Genomic DNA, 22,048 nt, shown 5'->3' with positions numbered 1-22,048 from the left:
ATCATGGCTGGCCCAGTGCTCTGACCTCAGCTTCTTAATATCGCTGGGATATGTGGAGAAAGAATTTCACTGTGCTGTAATGTACATGTGGCATCTAAAAGCACCTTTATCTTTTTTGTGTGTTCACTCTGCCTAGGTGGAAGTTGATGGTTTTTGACAGGTTCCAGTGTTTCTCAAACTGAGTGACTTACAACTGAGCATTTCAGGGTTAAGGGCCTTGCTCAAGAGCACAGCAGTGGTAGCTTGGTGATGCTGGGATTTGAACTCATGACCTTCCAATTTGAAGGCCAATGCCTTAACCACCAAGCTGCCACTTCCTATTCATTACAATAAAGGAAGCTAATGCCTCTGAATGGACACGTCACACAGTGCAGTCAAATTACACTAACATTTAAAACTGTTAAACTATCAATCCATCTATCCATTTTACTAGCTCTTATATAAACAGGGTCACATGGTGACCCAGAGCCTATTCCAGAGACCTTTTACTAACAATTGTTTAGAATCTGAATTTTTCTTTTTTTTTTTCCTGAAATGCCATTTAGCAACAATGCATGTTTGTGGACTGAGAGGAGGAAACCAGAGAACCTCGAAGAAATCCTTGAAGCAAAGAAATGAATAAAGCATGCAAATACCATGCACACAGGGCAAAGGCAGGAGTCGAACCCAGGAAATGTAAGGCAAACGTGCCAACCACTAAACCGCCCTGCTCCTAACTTTGCTATAAAACATCTTAGATTGCATTTATATCTGAAAGCCGTGGAGCGAGCTGTGATTCAGCGAGCTGCCCCTGTTCGCTGGCAGGAGCTTTATGACAGATTCTGTCGCCACGTTCGGGGAGTTTGGCAGCATCCGAGTTTGCATTAGAGAGCGAGCTGCAGGATGAGTGCACTTCAGAGGAGAGCGAGGCAGCAGGAACATGCTGATCGAATTTAACTCAATCTTTACCCTCCTAGAAGTGTTGGCTGTGTGTAGTGCTGTGCTTTAGCTAAGCAACTTTGTAACACCGAGTGTTTGTGTGGTTTTTGTTTTGGCTAATTACTAGTGCGGGTTATGACCTAACAGTACATATTATCATAGATTTACATGAGCCATAAGTAGCTGATTAGACATTCAAATGTATTTTTGGAGGCAAAAATTTTAATGTTGGTTATTAAATTATTTAATTTGTAGAATTTTCTAAAGCTTTTACTATAGTGTGACAGCTCTGGGTTGGTTTCTTTTCAGAACATAAACTACAATGATCTTTAGCTACTGTATGATTGTTCAATTGTAACAAATCAAAATCGGAGCAAAAGTGCGGTAAAAATTACTAATTACTAATACCACAGCTCTGGGGTACCAGGGACGATCCCAAGCTCTGGTTGGGATCAGTTGCTCAATGGATAAGATGTTTGACTTCTGATAAGAAGGTCATTGGTTTAAACCACAGCACCACTAAGTTGCCACTGCTGTGCCCTTGAACAAGGCTCTTAACCCTCAATTGCTCACTTGTATAACTGAGATAATTGTATAATTGAATAAGAGCATCTGCTAAATATCATAAATGTAAATGGTTGTCAGTGTGCAGTTTTAAATGTTGTTCCTGTTTCTCTGAAGGATTCCTTTTGGGTTTCATGATTATGGAAATATGGCTTACATGGTGGTAAATTGTATCTTCTAAGGGAAGACAATGTGTGTTTGCATGGAGCATTGTAATCAGTTTAAAAGTCCAATCCGAATGAAAATGCTCCATATAAACACCTTAATTGGAATAAAATTGCCCAAACTAAATTAAATTGTGATCAGTTTTGAGAGGGGTGGTATAAAACCTTCCTATAAACGGAACAAAATAAAAATTCTGCCATGCAAATGCTTTAAACAGATTACTGCCATTGATAAGATCCATTTCTTGAGGGACAAAATGCGCCTCCTCAAATCTCCGTTCGATTTTGGATGATTCTCGTCAACTGGCTTCCGTATCAGATCTCATATCAGCTCATTCATCATTCTCTTGCAGAAGATGTACACAAACTTTTTAATGTGCTCTTGTGCACACCAAATTAATTTGCCATAACAAGGTATTCCGCACAGCTTCCGAGTTTGTATAATACAACTTCGGCACACATAATTAGGGCCATAAACCCCTCTACTAGTCTACAAAAACTTCATGTGAATGACTGAAAGTTTAAGTTTTCTCAATTCTAAAATCTTGTCCCCACCAGTCCTTATTTCAGATCCTCATCCATTTGCTTCTGCTTTTTGGAGGAGGGAGGGGTAGGATTGAGATGCTCCTTAGAGATGCACAGCCACCTTCCTGCATCCATCTTTTCCTCACACATTCCATCAGTAGTTCAGCTACAAATTCACACTGCTGCTTAATTAAGAGCAACACATTACAATTAAAATAGCACGCATAAGAAATAATGGAACTCCATGTTGACAGGAACAAAACATGGCAAATGCAAACACCATATCGGATTAGATAAAGTCTCATGAAAACAGTCCACTGAATCTTTTTCCACCGGGAATGATGAGGAAAGTGTACATGTAAACGTGGCTGATGTTTAATGTGAATTTCTTTCTTTTTTTTACTGGCAAAGTGTGTAAAATTATTTAGGAAAGGCTACAATCAAATCTACCTTTCTGCTTTATATCATTTGTTATAGAAAATCTATAATTATTTTTCATAATATTCTACTTATATTTTTCTCTTTCGAATTGTGATATTTTGTTTATGAACAATTAATGACCCCGACTTGTGTTACATTATCTGTGTTACATTATCTGTGTTACATTATCTGTGGAAAATAAAACATTACAAGGTACTGTATGTGGACACATATAGCCAGCTGACAAATTAAAATAAAACCCATCAAAATGTATGTACGGAAGATGTTTGGGTAACCAGATCAGTGATTTTCCATCTGTGAATGGCTGCACTGCTTTGGCAGGACCATGTACTAATAATAAATGAGCGATGAGCCACATTTATCACCTTCATCTGCCTAGCAAAATATCATAAAAAATATATTTTTAATGTGCAAGAAAGTAAGTAAAATCAAATCAATTTGATATAAAGGTAGTTTTTGCAGTCAATTTTGTCATATCTCAGTCAGACGGGAACCACAATTTACAGCAAGCACACCACTACCTGCAAATATGGCTGACACGAATAGCAGTTCCCAAGCAGGTCTTGTTAATTACAAATGCAGGCACTCACACACACACACACACACACACACACACACACACACACACACACACACACACACACACACTATTCGAGAGACCTTTACATTCAGACTCATTACAAAGTAACACTTTGTGACCTGTTCCATAGACTTCATGAGTAGTAAATACCACCTATTGATATCTTGCACGCTGTTTTTTGCCTCTCTGGTCATTGTCTGGCTATTGCTTGTTTTTTTTTTATTTCAGTTTTGCCCTTTGAATGGAATTATTCCTCCTGACTGGTTTGAACTGCACTTCCATGCAGAATTTTTCCCACCTACACATGACTCCTTATTCTTCAAAAAGAATTGTCTGTCTGTCTGCATCCATCTTTCAATCTATCCTTTCTATCCATCCATCAATCCATCCATCCATCTACCAATCAGAGAGGGCATACATGCTTTCTCCAAAACACATGAAGCCATCTACATCTTTTCAAACTCCTGCTTTTGCTGTGCAACAAACTCAAAGGAAAGTGCTTTTTGCCATCTTCCACATACATGAGCTTAAAGCTGCACACAATTTGGATAGTATTGCTTTGATTAACAGAGGGTAGATTATGCTTTTTCCTTCTACCCAGACAGAATGGCCAAATGTTGCTCTATTGGATCAGACATGGTTGGCTGTGAAACGGTTCAGGATAAGTCTACATTTTTTCAGAAGTGTTCACAAAATCAGCCAATGGGTTCAGAACATCGTTGGATAAATTGTTTACAATTCTCTGCGACTGCACAGGAAAGATAAAGATTCCTCATACAAAAGGCTCTTTCAAAGTCAGATATGATGAGCAGCAATTATAGGGGACGAAGTAATGTGTGTTAATTAACCATAACGTTGTGAATGCCTGAGTTTTTTATTGGCTGTATATTTAAACATTCTTGCTTTGTCGCTTTTTGTATCAAAAGAAATAAGGGGATGAAAGCAGTTCTTGCTATAAAGGCAGCTGTTCAGAAATTGTTTTGCTCGTTGTTGAAGGTTAGCTTCTAACAAAGGTCAGCATGTGCTCGGTCTAGACTTTGAAAGATTCTGATGCTGTCCTTTACATGCAAATGTGAGAATATATGTAAAAAAAATTTTATGACTTTCAAATAAAATCAAATGTTCAGGCTCATATTAGGACTATTCAACAAAAAAAGTGTGTCCGTCTCAGCTTTTAGAATGTCCCCCTCTAATATATATTTATGAACTTAGCACTTTTTATGTTGTTGTGTCGTCCAGGTCACGCATGTGATGTGTGTCAGTTAGGACAGTGTCTAAGGGGCAAGAAGTGGACACTGCCCGTAGTGGACACTGCCGAGGCGGGACCCTGTAGATGTCATCCTCTACATCAGGTAGGTCCATCTCAATGGTCCTCACACTGCTTTACTGGGTTTTCAAAGGCAGCTTTTGTTGTATTTTCAATGCATCACTTTTTTAGCAAACTATTGAGTCATATCCAGAAAAAGAGTGATTACAGCAAAGATCTTACATTTGCATAATGTGAAGGAGACACAAAGCTTAAATCGGTATTAAAAAAAAGGAAAATTCACTACTCTTGCATAATGCTAACTGGGATTTTTGATCCTTTAGATGACAACTCTGGTTGATAAGTCCTGCCAGATGTTGTATTTTGAATATAAATGAGAGATTTCTCTCTGGGATGCAGGTGTAGGTAGTTTGTGAGTTACAATGGTTTAACTTAAGATTTTTTTATTTTGACGATGACATAATGATACAACAAAAGACACATCGTTTCTCAACTTTCCACTTCAGGATGTCTCACAGGTGCTCAATAGTGTTCAGGTCTGAAGACTTCACCTTCACCTTCCTCAGCAAGGCAGTTGTCATCTTGGCGTGTGTTTGGGGTCTTATTAAACTGGAAAAAGGTCCGTTTGGCCCAGTTTCTGAAGGAAGGGCATCATCTTCTGCTTTAGAATGTCACAGTACATGTTGGAATTAATGTTTCCCTCAATAAACCACAGCTCCACAGTACCAGCAGCACCAATGCAGCCTTAGACCATGATGCTACCACCACCATGCTTAATTGTAGGCAAGACACAATTTTCTTGGTTTTTCTCACCAGGGCGTCACCACACATGCTGGACACCATCTGAGCCAAACCAGTTTATCTTAATCTCATCAGACCACAGGACATGGTTCCAGTAATTCATGCTCTTGGACAGGTTGTCTTCAGTAAACTGTTTGCAGGCTTTCTTTTGAGCAGCTTCAGAAGAGGCTTCCTTCTGGGACGACTGCCATGTAAACCGACTTGTTACAGTGTACGGCGTATAGTCTGACCACTGAAATGCACTGCAACCTCTAAAGCAATGCTGCAGCACTCATGCTTCTGTTATTTTGAAGCAGCTTTTGCACTTAACTTCTTAGATGGACCCTTGCAAGGTCTGTTCAGAGTGGAACCCGACTTGGAAAACCTCTGTATGACCCTGGCCACTGTACTGTAACTCGGTTTCAGGGTGTTACTGATCTTCTTATAGCCTTGGCCATCTTTGTAGATAGCAACAATTTTAATTCTCAAATCCTTAGAGAGGCTTTGCTATGAGGTGCCATGTTGAACATCCAGTGGTCAGTATGAGAGAATTTTACTCAAAGCAGCAAATTTTAACTGCTCTAATACAAGGTACACAATTTTGTATGGTTCTGTTAAGCAGACAAAATCATGAACATGATCAATAGAACATGTGGCTTTACATGGTTACACAACCTACAGCTGTTATCACTTAGAGTGTGCTCACTTTTGTTACCAGAATCGGGAGTTTATCTATTGGCATCGTTGTGCGTTTAAAAATCACCATCGGTGAATCTTTTCTCCCGATGCCGTGCAGCTCAGAACACAGGTGAAGTGCGTTTTTTTCATGCCCGGTTGTTTTCAGTGTGACGAATGATTCTCATTTTCTGTAGACAGTCCGAGTGAGAGGCAGGTCAAATGTCAGAGGAACCTCATCCATATTTATGATGTGGTGCGGCCCGATTCAGTGGGAGCGCGATTTGATATAAAGAATTTAATTGGTTCATTGGTTCATTTTGTAAGCTTGGGGGTAATGTATTATGAAGCGGCTGGAGCCCCTTTAAGAAGGTAGAGGGGATGGAGGTAAGACATGTGACCGAGGCATCATGACAGGCATCAAGAGTGAGTCATAGACACATGTGGTGGAGAGAATCCGGTCATTTTCCAAAATAAAACATCGTTCAGAATTAGATAATAAATAAAACAGAAATAATGTGTTATGTATTCTTTCTGTGCAGCTCGGTACTAATTGACCCACGGACTGGTGCCGGTCCGTGGCCTGGGGGTTGAGGACCACTGGGCTAGGCCATGTCGCAACTTAGGATAAAAAGCTCATTTTATATTTGTAACAGATCAAAATCCTGTAGGCATTTGCAGACGAAGTTTTAAACCATTGTTCTCAGGCAGGAGGAAAAGAGGAAGGCCAAAGAGGAGGTTTATGGATGTGATGATGGAAGACATGCTGAAAGAGGCAGATGTTAAGGACAAAGTGATATGTAGAAGTAGGCATAAACCAATGTAGCAAAACTGTTTGCATTACTAACAGTCGAAAGCTGTCTTCATGCAATCTGAATGGCATCATCCACAGAAACCACCAGTGTTTTTTCAGCTGTCCATGTAAAGCCATTCTTAGCAGCAGAAAATGGTTTCCAATTGATGAGAATTCCTTCAGTGTATCTGAATAGATCAGGCAGATCTTGAGATTATAAAAGGAATTGGATCACTGGTTTCTCAGAAGCATTATATCTTGACAGTTACGAAAAGAAAGAGAAAAGTTTAGCTTATTGTATTAGACTATATGCTCTCTTTAAACTCTCACTGTGCATTTAAAAGCCACATTTCTTCCGATCTTATCTGACAGTGTTGAATCTGTATTCCATGGCTAGTCCTCTGATTTATGAGCAATAGTGCACAATATATCCAGGGTACAAACAACCCCCACGGTGTATGTAAATGTAAATAACATGCTGCCTAATGATAACTAAAGCCAGCAGGTACTTTAAGGTCATTGTTGTTGTTTTTAATAGAGACAAAAATGCTTGCAGTAGCCACCTTTTTTATTTTTGTGGTATGAGGTTGCTAGGCGATTTGTAACATTCGGATAGTTTATGTAACAGTATCACGATGAATGCATTTCCAGAGCTCACGCTGTCTGAATTCAGTCCGGTATCTTTTTAATCTACCGCTGCACTATAGACTAAGCAGTTTCTGTATTTGAATAAGAGAAGGAATGAGTTTTGGATGCAGGAGTTCTTAAACATACTTAGATAAATGACACAAAAGTGTGGACTGATCTCATTGAATTGTTGCACTTTCAAAAGGAAAAAGAATATGGACAATGTACCTATTTTTTTATATTTGTGTAGGTGATACTGATGAATGATTGAATAATTTGCCATCATAATTGTGAATAAATGTGTTCTCTTTATTACAATTTTACGCAACATGTTCCAAGCATTGGCAGTTTATCATTTTATTCACTGCAAAGCCTTAAATTCATTTAATAGTGAGGAATAAATGAACACTGCCAAAAAGTAGGGGACTGGTATATATTTTTTTCTACTTTATGCACAGACAAAGACCATCTGCTTGCTTAAAGAACCATAAAGCAGCCGTATCGCTTGTTCTCTATGAAACACCAGAAGCTAAATATTTTCAGTGTGTTGGCAAACCATAGGTTCAAAAGCAGACATAAATCTGTAGGGGAAAAGCAACAGAGAGGACCTTTAGAGCATAAACAATCATATCTGGTTTCTCTCCAAATTATAGCCAGTTGGAGTCCATTTCCACATCATTAGTAATTATTGCCAGCTTAGAAATGGGGTATAAACAGAAAGGAATGTGAAATGCTTTTGAAATCTTATTTGAGTACGTTCCTGCACTGTGTTCTGGACAAAAGAATTACAAAAGTAATACTTTTTCTAAAGTATAACAACACTTGATTTTTCCAAACATTTGGTTCTTACTCAAACTGGTACTACAAGCTTGTATGCACACAATTGTATAGAATGTCTTTGCATGCTGTAGTATTACATTTTCCCTTCACTTGAACTAGGAGACCCAAACCTGTTCCAGTATGACAATGCCCCTGTGCACAAGCCAGCTCCATTACCATATGCTTTACTTCTTCTTCTTCTTCTTCTTCTTCTTTCGGCTGCTCCCATTAGGGGTCGCCACAGCGGATCATCCGTCTCCATACCACCCTGTTCTCTACATCTGCCTCTTTCACACCAACTACCTGCATGTCTTCCCTCACCACATCCATAAACCTCCTCCTTGGCCTTCCTCTTTTCCTCCTACCTGGTGGCTCCATCCTCAGCATTCTTCTACCAATATAACTCATGTCCCTTCTCTGCACGTGTCCAAAACATCTCAATCTCGCCTCCCTCACCTTGTCACCAAAACATCCTACATGGGCTGTCCATGTAATAAACTCATTTCTAATCCTGTCCATCCTCATCATTCCCAACGAAAACCTCAACATCTTTAGCTCTGCTTCCTCCAGCTCCACCTCCTGTCTTTTACTCAATGCCACATATGCTTTACATGGGTTGGAATTGTGTAAAAATCTTGAGTGGCCTGCTATAGAGCTCTGACTTTAACCCTATTGAACACCTTTGGGATAAACTGGAAGGCTGAATGCACACCAGGTTTCTTCAACTCACCTACTGTACATCAGTACCTGGCTTTACTAACACCCTTGTAGATGAATGAGCACAAATCTAGAAAGCACACTCCAGAATCTAGTGGAACATCTTCCCAGAATAGTAGAGTTTATTGTAGTGGAAAATAGGGACTATTTTCCATTAACTGATCCTATTTGTCAGATGTCCAAAAATGAAAAATTATACAAATTGCATGGTGTAGGTTTTTAGACATTAAAAGACAAATTCCTACTGGTTTACAGAAAGCAGACTGTTCTTGCAATTGCTTAGTGGCTACTCTGGAGTCAGGGCCACCGCTACAGTGAAGAAAATAAGTATTTGAACACCCTGCTATTTTGCTAAGTTCTCCCACTTAGAAATCATGGAGGGGTCTGAAATTGTCATCGTAGGTGCATGTCCACTGTGAGAGACATAATCTAAAAAAAAAAATCCAGAAATCACAATGTATGATTTTGTAACTATTTATTTGTATGATACAGCTGCAAATAAGTATTTGAACACCTGAGAAAGTCAATGTTAATATTTGGTACAGTAGCCTTTGTTTGCAATTACAGAGGTCAAACGTTTCCTGTAGTTTTTCACCAGGTTTGCACACACTGCAGGAGGGATTTTGGCCCACTCCTCCACACAGATCTTCTTTAGATCAGTCAGGTTTCTGGCCTGTCGCTGAGAAACACGGAGTTTGAGCTCCCTCCAAAGATTCTTTATTGGGTTTATGTCTGGAGACTGGCTAGGCCACGCCAGAACCTTGATATGCTTCTTACAGAGCCACTCCTTGGTTATCCTGGCTGTGTGCTTCGGGTCATTGTCATGTTGGAAGACCCAGCCTTGACTCATCTTCAATGCTCTAACTGAGGAAAGGAGGTTGTTCCCCAAAATCTCGCAATACATTGCCCCGGTCATCCTCTCCTTAATACAGTGCAGTCGCCCTGTCCCATGTGCAGAAAAACACCCCCAAAGCATGATGCTACCACCCCCATGCTTCACAGTAGGGATGGTGTTCTTGGGATGGTACTCATCAGTCTTCTTCCTCCAAACACGTTTAGTGGAATTATGACCCAAAAGTTCTATTTTGGTCTTATCTGACCACATGACTTTCTCCCATGACTCCTCTGGATCATCCAAATGGTCATTGGCAAACCTAAGACGTGCATGGACATGTGCTGGTTTAAGCAGGGGAACCTTCCGTGCCATGCATGATTTCAAACCATGACGTCTTAGTGTATTACCAACAGTAACCTTGGAAACGGTGGTCCCAGCTCTTTTCAGGTCATTGACCAGCTCCTCCCGTGTAGTTCTGGGCTGATTTCTCACCTTCCTTTGGATCATTGAGACCCCACGAGGTGAGATCTTGCATGGAGCCCCAGTCTGAGGGAGATTGACAGTCATGTTTATCTTCTTCCATTTTCTAATGATTGCTCCAACAGTGGACCTTTTTTCACCAAGCTGCTTGGCAATTTCCCCATAGCCCTTTCCAGCCTTGTGGAGGTGTACAATTTAGTCTCTAGTGTCTTTGGACAGCTCTTTGGTCTTGGCCATGTTAGTAGTTGGATTTTTACTGATTGTATGGGGTGGACAGGTGTCTTTATGCAGCTAACGACCTCAAACAGGTGCATTCCCCTGGACACTGTACAGGAGGTGGGAGAAAGGAGGATGGTAGCAAAACTATCATCCTTACTGCAGAACGCCTCCCACCCTCTGTATGAAACTGTTACCTCGTTTAGCGATACAGAAGGTCATTTTCTCCCTGCTGCTATTAGACTGTACAATAAAAGCTGCTCCCAGTGAACCTTATTTTATCTTATCTTATCTAATTTAGGATAATAAATGTAGTGGAGGTGGACATTTTAAAGGCAGACTAACAGGTCTTTGAGGGTCAGAATTCTAGCTGATAGACAGGTGTTCAAATACTTATTTGCAGCTGTATCATACAAAAAAATAGTTCAAAAATCATATATTGTGATTTCTGGATTTTCTCACAGTGGACATGCACCTACGATGACAATTTCAGACCCCTCCATGATTTGTAAGTGGGAGAACTTGCAAAATAGCAGGGTGTTCAAATACTATTTTCCTCACTGTATATGTGAAATCGTCAGGATGCTTATTATGATTGTTTGCAGCTCCTTAGTCAAACCTTATTCAAGTGCAGTTTGGCTAATTTTTAACCATTTTGCTCCCACTCGTGCTGTTGCTGTTGTACAATACAGATGTTTCTTCCTTAGACCAATGATTCATGATTGTAATAGTTTTCCATATTTCTTTTTTTCCAGAACAATAATCTTTAAAACCCTCAGGACAGTGTTGTTGCCTTTTCTTAAATTCAGCTGTTGCCATAGTGACAAAATGACACTGGCTCCAAGCTTTTATATCATCGGTTGACTGGCTCCACTCCAACAGCTTTATAGTACTGGAACAGAATCGTCTTTTGGTGAATAATAATCGTTTTTTTTTTGTGACAGAAAATTGTGAAATGGTTAAGCGTTAGGGCTCTGTTTGTGGAAAAAGGTTAATTGATATGAATATCGAACCAGTCACATAAACAATACTGCATTTGCATTTGTGTGATTACAGCAGGCACAAGCTTGTCTGTTCTTTGTAGAGATGTAACAGAAAAGCTTTTGGTCCAAACTCTCATAACCAATGCTTTAAGGCAGTTTTCAAGATCTGGCAGTAAACCTTATAAAGTTGCAATAGACCATTAATTTAATACTAACAAAAACAACACAATACTCAGCAAAATTGCAGAAAGTACTATTTTGCATTTCCGGTGAATTAGAAAAAAATAAATATTAGATTTCTTGCTTATATATGGGGATCTTTTCAATCTTTCAACCTTTTGTACACCACAGGTTAGTTACATTTTTGAAATACAGTCAACTCACGATAATTCGTGGTTCGGAAAATCTGCGAGTTCTCATTTGGAACCTGACTAACAGCAAGTTAACGTGCAGGAACGTCAGGAATAACATTTTAAACTATGTATTTGGTCAAATACTGTATACTATTATGCTTATAAAGTGACATAATGTCTAGATGAATTTAATAAGGTACCATAGGGGCTGCATCTAAAATTCACAGATTTTCAGGGGGGTCTTAGAACGTAACCCCCGCACGTTCCGGGAGACCACTGTTATTCTCTTTCATATACAGTACCAGGCATATGTTTGGGCACACATAATTTTCAAGACCATAATTCCTTTAAAACATTTAAAAGGATATTTTGTTTTCTATGTTGTTTCAACTATGTTGAGTTTGGTTTCAATAATAATAAACATATATTTGGATAAAGCAGCAATGTTTGTCCATACACATGTTGATTAGAGTATTTAAAAGTTAAAAAGTATTCATTTAGGGTACATTTAGAACAGATAAAAACAAGCAAATAATCATGACTACATATTTTCATATTTTAATCAATTAAAAGCCCTTATAAATGAAGAATGATAAATAAATAATAAAATATGTATATACATATTAGAGAGAGAGAGAGAGAGAGAGAGAGAGAGAGAGAGAGAGAGAGAGAGAGAGAGAGAGAGAGAGAGAGAAAGAGAATAATAATATATGTATATATTAGTCCAATGGTTTGTTTCTTGGGCATTTTTTCAGCTTCATTGACTCATGTGATACTGTATCTCCATAATAAACACATGGGGTTTAGAGCATGTGAATTGCTCTTAGAGATGAAACTGTTTTACATAAGAGTCTTAATTTTTTTTTAAATACTTTTTTCTTTTTTCTCTTTGTCTCACCAGTAGCTGTCTCTCTCTTTGTTTTCACCATCTTGGGTAATTTTTCTACCTCAGTGTAGCGCCAACGATACAATACATTAAAGATGCATATGAAGCAGCTACCCATGTGATGAGATATGATTCACCCTGTTACGATGCAAGTGCGATCCGATGTTGAGTTGATTCAACACAAAGCGATTCAATGCAATACGATGGAATGGAACTAATATCTAACACAAAATCAGAAAAAAATAAAAAAGATTTTTTTTCTCGAGAAAGATGCAGCTCTACCTCTGCCATGTCTGCCACAATCTATATCCTATGTGACTCTCAGGACCTCAGTCTCAGTATTGGTGTGATGCGTCATATTCTCATTCAGGCAGTTTAGCGAGGAGAAATCATCTTCATATAAAATGGTCATCACACATTATTGGTCACTTTCTAAATAATATAAATATAGCACATCTACTATTAATTATATATAAAAAATAGTTTTTTACTGATGCAAATATGTTAAAAACGATGCATCGTGATACAAATGCCATCTTGTATCCAATGCACACTTTTTCAATCGATGCTTTACGTTGTTAACTTTTATGCCGTAGCACCAATGCGAATCGATGATTCTTACCATCCCTGTTGGATTCCATGTTTTCTAAAATCATGTTAAATGTATGACCTGATGGTTTTGGGCCTTTGGGCTAAAATTTGTTTCATTTGGGTAAAGAGTTGATTTTTAAAGATTCTTCAGTAAAATGAATCAGTTGCATTGAAACTATGGACTGCGGATTTGGGGTATGTGTGGGTGCTTTGCTGTGGTGTGTTCTGTTCAGTGTTGAGTTCGAAGTGCTGCAACTGTGGTCCAATCTGAGTGCTGAGGTATGCAATCATATAATCAGATTAATCTCTGGAAAAATAGCCAAAAAGCTCAACACATTTTTTGCCAATCTGTTGACAGATCAGATACTGCGTGCACCGGATCTGAGCAGGTCCAAGACGAAAGGAGACGAGTGTTAACTATTCTATAATTAATATTCTAATTAATTATCGAAGACGGCTGTGAATGTGCATTTCTAAAAGGTCAACACATGCTTCACAGCCTATCGAGAGATCAAGCACTACAAGAACACACACACACACACACACACACACACACACACACACACACACACACACACACACACACACTCGGGCTATCTATGGCTGAAGTATTAATTATTGAGTAGTTCTCTATTTGTGTAGGGGTCTGCAAAAGTGGTGATTTTTGACGTTTTGGTTTCAGCGTGCATAATTATATTATTTTTATTTATATAGTACAGCATGTGTACACGAATGGACACAGTGGACGTAGGAGTGGCTTAATTTGGAGTTGGTTGTCTTCGGAGGCAAATAGTTGATAAATTAGATCATATATAGATAATGAATTTTAGAGAAATTTCTATCGGTCAGGGTTGCAGTGGTTCTTATCTTAGGGAATACCTAGCATAAGGAAGGAATGCACCCTAAAAGGATCTCTATGGTTGTCAAAGTCTCCAAAGTCTGTGGAAGATTCTCCAACATGCTTGAAAAAAACACAGCAGCTAATTATGAAATAATTACGAGTCAAGATAGCAGCGTGCACGGACGCTCCCCTTTTCAGTGCTTTTTAAGCGTTAATACTTTTATATTGTATTTTTATTTGTATGCACCTTAAAGACAGAAACATAATTTCTATGTATCCTGTGCAATGATGATCTATTCTATTCTATTCTATTCTATTCTATTCTATTCTATTCTATTCTATGCTAATTCCCATTAGCGTATCTGAGACACAGGTTTTATTACCAAAGAGTTGTCACTCCAAATATCAACTTTTTAAATGTTACTACTGTTTAGTGATGTTTTAGTGGTGTTTTTTTGAGCAATTTTGTTTTTATAGCATTCCTTTACATGTTCTTAATAATAATATACCAATCAGTCTCACTAATGTGCAAAATACCGCATGTATAAAATCACATACTGTGGTTCTGAGTGTGTTTTTCATCCATTTGGTGGCTGGAAGCACAAAATAAATTCAGTGTTTCGAAAAGAAATTGACTTGAAAGCCCATATCGATTATAAATACTATGTTTTTAAATAGATGGCAAGTCATGCCATCGTTTATGCCCAAAATGATCTCAATGCTTTTATGATATCTTTGCTTATCTCTCTCTCTCTCTCTTTTTCTTTTTCTCGCTCTTCCCCTCTGAATCATTCCTCCTTTCTCATTCTCTTTGCCTTCTCTAGAGAAAAACGATGACACTGCTTGCTTCATTAATAATAGTCTACAGCTGAATACATTGCAAGAGTGTGTGTGACGGAAAGAAAGACAGCAAATGCTTTTAATGCTTTTAACACCTAAATGGCTTCATCACTATTTAACACAAAGCCCGTGTTCCCGCTTTTGGACTGTCTCAGCCCATGACGGCGTTTTGGCATCACTTAAAAAAAAAAAAAAACACCCACACTGTTCTCTCCACATGGCACATTACCTGGTGCTCATTACCACTTTCCATGGCCTGTTTGTTGATTTACCCATAACATTTTGGAATTGTCGAGTGATCATACTCTCCTTTTTTTCCGATTGCGTAATGGACACTAATAGCCCCACGGGGGTGTGTGTTGTGATTGAACAACAAAAGCGGCAGCCGTCCCTGTGATGTGCGTTAAAAGGCAGCTTCATTAGCGGCAGCGTGTTTGTGTCTGCGCTGAGTGCTCTCCGAGCGGTACACACAGATGGGACAGCAGCGTGAGCCAAGCAGAACCGAGCGATCGCTGGACGAGAGTTGAGATTGAAATTAGTTCTGGACAGATTTCACTAAAACGCTGGCAACACGTTCCAATGCACTGCCATTATTCTATAAGAAGAATGTGACCTGTCGCTGTGCTTAATTACAGTATGTACATAGTGTTCTTGAAACAATCTCTGGGTACTTTGGATGAGCAGAGGGTATGACACCTCTTAAGAGGTTCTTTATGGAACTTCTCCTAAAAAGATAGGAGCAGAAAATCTGAATTGGTTCTTGAAACAATATATTCCTGCATTCAAGATTTTGCAAGTCATCCTCAGATAAATTAAAGGTTCTAGATTCTGCCATTTTAGCAATATTTGCACTGTGTAATGCTTCATTGTGTGTGTGTTTGTTTGTGTTTGTGTGTGTGTGTGTGTGTGTGTGTGTGTGTGTGTGTATGTGTGCGCGTGCGTGCGTGCCTGCATGCGTGCTTGTGTGTCTCCGTGTGTGTATTTAATTGAATTCAATGCCAATAGTTTTTCCGGGTTGCGTCCGTTGCTGGAGCGGCTGAGGAAGCAGGATGTCAACACAAGTGCGGCCTCTAGAGGCGAATCACTGACACCATGTGCTGTTTGTTTTTACATGTGAGTTTGCTCGCTGCACGGAGAGTGCTACATTATATTTATTAATTATGATTTATTATTTATTTTATGTATATTAATATAATTAATATATTTATACTTAGGAGGTTTATGGATGTGGTGAGGGAAGACAGAGGAAGATTTAGATCTAAAGTAGCAGATGAGGACAGGTTAGTATGGAGACGGATGAACCGCTGTGGCGACCCCTAATGGGAGAAGCCGAAAGAAGAAGAAGAATTAATATATTCATACTTATTTCATTTAGCACATTTTCATGATTCAGTACTTTTATTTATTCTTTATTTTTGTAATAAAGTTCAGTACTATTTTACATGGAGTGTTATAACAATTTATTTTATCCAGTATCTATTTTGAACTGTGGTTCAATCAATCGGTTATCGGCAAGTACGATCCAACATAGCTATTTTTATTGGTAAAATCAATTATAGGTGGACCTGTAGTTGTAACTGTTTTTTGCACATTTCCAGGTAATGAAAATAAACATAGGTCATAAATCACAATTTCCTGCATCATGTCTATAATTTAGTCCATTGTTTTTTTCAAAGCGAGATCTTTAAAATTTTTGTGTAGAACCTCGCATCACAGTACTCCATTGACACAAACACTAGATCTGTTGAGCGCTTTTTTTCTGTCCCCAAGCACACTTCCTAGTTCCTAGATGTGGTAAAGGGTATTATAAATATTCTTCACTTTGATACATACGTTTTTGCAGTGCATTCTGGGATTTGATAAGTGCCCTGGATGTTCTCTGGATGCTCTCGCATATGGCTAAAATAGAAATCCCAGAAATCCCAAAATGGTGCACTTTAATGTGACAAGGTGAAGTTTTAGACATGCTGTTGATTGCTAAGGGACTGTGTTTTTTTCACCCACAATGCACTGTGAGCACAGATCAGCTTAAAAAATTGTGAAATGGCTACAAACACCTAGATTGTAAATGCATGGTTCTAAAACTGTATTAGATAATAAAGCATAAAGATATGCTTTATATCTAGACATGCTTTATATAACAGGATATTTGGCATTCTTGGACCCTTAGAGACTCTCATACTGTACAAAGCTCTATTTAGCATGGTGGCTAGGAAGCTATTATAGTTTTAATTAGCTATTGATTGACCTTGCTAGTAACTGAGCTAGGTGGATATAAGCTTGTCTTTCTTTAAATCACTCCTATTACATGTAGTGTTCATTTTTTAAGTACGTAAGTGTGATCACTGTTGAATGGTTTGTAATTAGAAATCATTGCATCTTACGAACTAGCATTTTGAATAGACCTACTTTAGAAGAAGCATTTGTCAATGTATCTGAGTGTTTAGTCCTGTAGCACTTAAACCTATCAAAATTAGATATGTACCATTCCACTACGAACCAGGGGACCTCAAAAGAGTAAAATAAATAAAGCAAAAATGTTCATTACCAAGACTTCAGGCAAGTTTAGGCATGTTTATGTATGCACATGTGTCAAGCAAGATACTTGGTATTTGTGTTTCCCAGGTTAATGCCTTAAGCATTATAAAATGTAAATATGTTGAATCGGCATCATAATATGGCAAACAGTTTATTTTTAATTTCTTCGTATGGAGACTGTCATTTTGCTTTTTGTAGGCTCCGAGTTGAGGATGTCATAATATGGTTAATGAGAGCAAGTGGCAAACTAGTCCCAGCATGTATTGTATTAAACAGGAAGCAAACGCTTACAGTATTGATGTGAATTCACAGTGCCCATCATTTCCCACTCAGAAGGAAAAGGGCGTAATTGTGACAACAATAGCTTTTATGATTATTTATGCCAAATTGTTTTTTAAAAACCTTTATATTCCTTCTGCCATAACAGTATCAAGTAAACTTTCTTTCGGCTTCTTCCATTAGGGGTCAGCACAGCGGATCATCCATATTCATAATCTGCTTGTTTGATTTGGCACGTTTTTACGCTGAATGCCCTTCCTAACGCAACCGTCCCCATTTATCCGGGTTTGGGGCCGGCACTAAGAGTGCACTGGCTTGTGAAACCCTAATGGCTGGGGTCGGTTCCCTGACTGGGGATTAAACCCGGGCCGCAGCGGTGAGAGCACCGCATCCTAACCACTAGACCACCAGGGAACCGTAATAGTCTAAAAAGCAAATGGGAGTGCAGAATTCTTGAATAAGGTGAAAAAGCTAAATTCAATTCAATTTCATTTGTATAGCACTTTTAACAATCGACATTGTCTCAAAGTAGCTTTACACAGACAACGCGGTAATGAAGAATGTATTTGTTTGTTCCTAATTATTGTAAGTTAATCCCTAAAACACACAGCACAAAGTAACAAGGCATAAACCATAGCATTAGCAGGAAGATGAGGAGCATGAAAAATAGCAACATTCATGGCTAGACAAATGTTTGACAATGAGAGAGATGCACAAAGAGTGGTGATAAGCTGCAAATATGATTCAGGTATGCAAACAATGCAAACAAGGACATGCTGCAGTGCAGCACAGTCACTGATTTGAATCGTAGTTCCAGTTCATAATTCTGACAAACAGGAGAAAATTAGGCAGCCTGAGGCTTAAATCAGCAATGAAAGAATCCTTAATTAAATACTTTCTGCTACTAAAATCCACTCTTTTGGGAAGATGTTCCACTCGATTTTAAAATGCATGTGTGGAGATGCACTCTTCAACATATCCTTAGAAAATTTTGATCTAAAATCAAAGTGAGATATGTACCATTCCACTACTGAAGAACCAGGGGACCTTAAAAGAGTAAAATAAATAAAGCTGTTCATGTTCATTACCAGGACTTCAGGTATGTTCAGGCATGTTTATGTATGCACATGTTTCAAGCAAGATACTTGCTCTTCGTGCTTCCCAGATTAATGCCTTAAGCACGTGTGTTAGTAGTCAGGTACTGATGTAGGCGAGGTGAGGAAACCTGAGGTGCAGCCAGCATTCACATTCATCATTCAGAGCTCTATAGTAGGCCACCTAAGACATTTCACCCCAACCTATGTAAAGCATATCTTCATGGACCTGGCTTTGTGCACAGGAACATTGTCGTGCTCAAACAGGTTTGGGTCTCGTAGTTCAAATGAAGGGGAAAAAATGTAATGCTAGCACATCCAAAGTTGTCCTATCCAATTGTGTGTCTTCAGATTCTTATCGCATTTGCACCTGACTTTTCCAGGTATATGTGCTTCTTATATACCTGGAAAAGTCAGGTGCAAATGCGATAAGAATCCACTGATATGTTTTATATGATTTATATCCCCCAAAAAAAGCAGTTAAGATTTAAACATTTGTTAACACAATTTCAAAGTAGATCCAAAACCATTAGTGAAAATGCATCTATTTTGCATTCTTTTTAAATAAAATAATATTATTCACAACAATTTGAGTGAAAAGTAAAGATATTTTTATAAATGTCAGAGTTTCTTGGTATTTGGTATGTTCCTCTTTTTTTCTATAATAGCAGTATGTAAGTCAGCTTCAACTGCAATAAAGGGCGATAAAGGGTACAAAAAATTGGGTAAAAAAATCTTCATACACTATATGGACTAAAGTTTGTGGACACCAAACCATAATATTCTTTTTGTTTTGTTTTTTTTAATCCTATGCAACATTTAGTCCCCATTTCCTTTTATAATAATAAACACTGTACTGGCCAGATGTTCCTCTAGAATTTGGAGTGTGGTTTGGAATGTGTTTGCTCATTCAGTCACAAAGGAATTAGATTTCTTCTATTAGATCTAATTTGTTAGAGAGTTGCCTGAACACAGGCTTCGAAAGAAGAGAGTAGACATGAAAATCTGGACTTTTGCGTAGTGTTTAACATGGGCAATATCGCAAATTGATTACATTTTAATAAGGACCAAGTGCAGAATCTTAAATATTAATGTCATGTTTATGCTAAAACCATCAATCAACTATGTTACCCATCACCCACTGCATACTATATGTCCAGGATCATGTGTTATTGTGTATGATTTAGTCTTCCTCCTTGTCTTAGTATGTTGTATCTATGGTGTTTGTTTTCCAGTGCTGGTTTTGCACTAAATATATCAAAGAGTGCACTTGTATTTTTCCATATCCCCCATGTATTAATAGTATGTTCAAATGAAATATGTATGTATATGTTTGTGTATATAAATATGCATGTATATATACAGTATATGTAGAAAAAGTAAGGAAGCCGTGACCCAGAGTTGCTTAGTAAATACAGGCACAACTGTGCAAATACACTCGACAAACATGCAGACTCATATACACAAGTTAGCATAACAAAATTAATCACCAGAAATATGTTTGAGTAATAATCATAGGCGGGTTCAGCACAGAAACTATGCAACCAAATGGCAGGAGGTCTCTTGCTGCTTCCCTAGCAATAGTTTACAGTTGACAGCACATGTTCTGTGTATTTACTGAATTGTTATATATATTTGGCATCCTGCGCACGTCACACTGTTGTGTAATTGCACTTTATGTAGCATTACATATTGTTAGGTGTCACATGGTCCTGGATAAATGACAGCTTGTTTTAGTTTATGCAAGTCATATACCGTAAATGAATGATCTCAGTATGATGTTAACAGATTCCAGCTTCATAAACCAAAACGCAGATCAAGTTGATGATCGGCAACATCAGCTACTGAGGAACAACAGGGGGTTGTCGGTACGTGTGAAAGCCAAGTTTTGTTAAGGTGAAATAAAAGGATGAGGTACATGGTCCATCATTCTTATAGTCTCATTGGCAAACACCAATGTCAAGGAATCACCATTTTTTCATTTATTTTAGTCAAATTTCCTTCCCCATTTGAATCACTGCATAAGAGATAGCAGTACTGGAGGGTGTGGTTAAGCGGGAGCCCATTTATTTGTGTTAAGCAATTTTGTGATAATGCTAAGAACTATGTATAATTTTTTTCTGTCACAGTTGATGTAATCAGCATATGGCTATTGAGACTATTTAAAAGGTTTTTTACATTTTGCTTGTCTCACATACATTACAACACAGAAAAATTCCGTCTTCATTTATCTCAAACAATTTTAGGAAGGTGGGTTCAGAGCGCAGGCTCAGCCATGATAGTGTCCCTCAAGACCACAAGAGTGACAGCTTGTTCATTACAGTTGCGGTGGCATATCCAAAGACATCCTATACAATTGTGTGCTTCCTACTTTTTGAAGAAGAGCTACTCATGGCTAGAAAATTCAGGTGTCCCAATGCAATTGCCTATACAGTGTAAAACGATTTTGATTTTGGATAATTAAGGGAAAAAAAGTTGTCTATTTTGACATATATTTGACGTTGACTATTTATTTGAAGGAAGATCCAAAACCAGTAGTGAAAATGCAGATATTATGTATAACATTTTTTTTTTTTACTGTCACAATTTATGTAATTATCATATGGCTATTGAGCCAATTTAAAAATGTAAAGGTAAAGAGGCTTACTTGTCAAATGTACATTACAGCACAGGAAAATTCTGCCTTCACTTATCTCAGCGATGTTAGGAAGGTTGACATTGGGGTTAGAGTGCAGGATGAGCCTTTATACAGCACTCCTAGAGCACAGAGGGTTAATCGCCTTACTCAAGGGCCCAAGGGTGGCATCTTTGTGATACTGGGCTTAATCCCCCTGACTTTACAATCCGTAACCCAGAGCCTCAACTACTTCTTCAGCTCTGCCACCTCCAGCTTCACCTTCTGTCAACCCTTTTCTCTGCACCCTGTGGTATGCTTTCTATAGATTCACAAACACACAATGCAACTCCTTCTGACCTTCTCTATACTTCTCCATCAACATTCTCAAAGCAAATACTGCATCTGTGGTGCTCTTCCTTGGCATGAAACCATACTGTTGCTCACAGATGGTCACCTCTTCTCTCAGCCTGGCATCCACTACTCTTTCCCATAATTTCATGGTGTGACTGATCAACTTAATTCCCCTGTAGTTACTGCAGGTCTGCACATCTCCCTTATGCTTAAAGATCGGTACCAGCACACACCTTCTCCATTCCTCAGGCATCCTTTTACCTTCCAAAATCTT

General features: G+C 38.4%; 1 protein-coding gene and 1 long non-coding RNA gene across 2 annotated transcripts in view; one reads left to right on the top strand and one right to left on the bottom strand.

Moving 5' to 3' along the window:
• The window catches only part of chrm3b (cholinergic receptor, muscarinic 3b), a 141,300-nt gene that overhangs the window by 41,073 nt on the left and 78,179 nt on the right, over window positions 1-22,048 (top strand). Inside the window, exon 2 of the mRNA XM_083556558.1 lies at window positions 4,432-4,544. The gene's annotated coding sequence lies outside the window, so the exon portion shown is untranslated. The remainder of the gene's footprint in view (window positions 1-4,431; window positions 4,545-22,048) is intronic.
• The window catches only part of LOC310734560, an 88,108-nt gene continuing 85,651 nt past the window's right edge, over window positions 19,592-22,048 (bottom strand). The window contains exons 2-3 of the long non-coding RNA XR_014536083.1: window positions 21,643-21,877; window positions 19,592-21,586 (exon numbers count right to left, since the gene is read on the bottom strand). This is a non-coding gene — a long non-coding RNA (uncharacterized lncRNA). The remainder of the gene's footprint in view (window positions 21,587-21,642; window positions 21,878-22,048) is intronic.

Source organism: Silurus aristotelis, assembly GCF_946808225.1.
Source record: "Silurus aristotelis genome assembly, chromosome: 12".
Taxonomy (NCBI): Eukaryota; Metazoa; Chordata; class Actinopteri; order Siluriformes; family Siluridae; genus Silurus; species Silurus aristotelis.
Note: the sequence above shows the minus strand (reverse complement) of the source record. Positions and strands in the feature narration are given on the sequence as shown.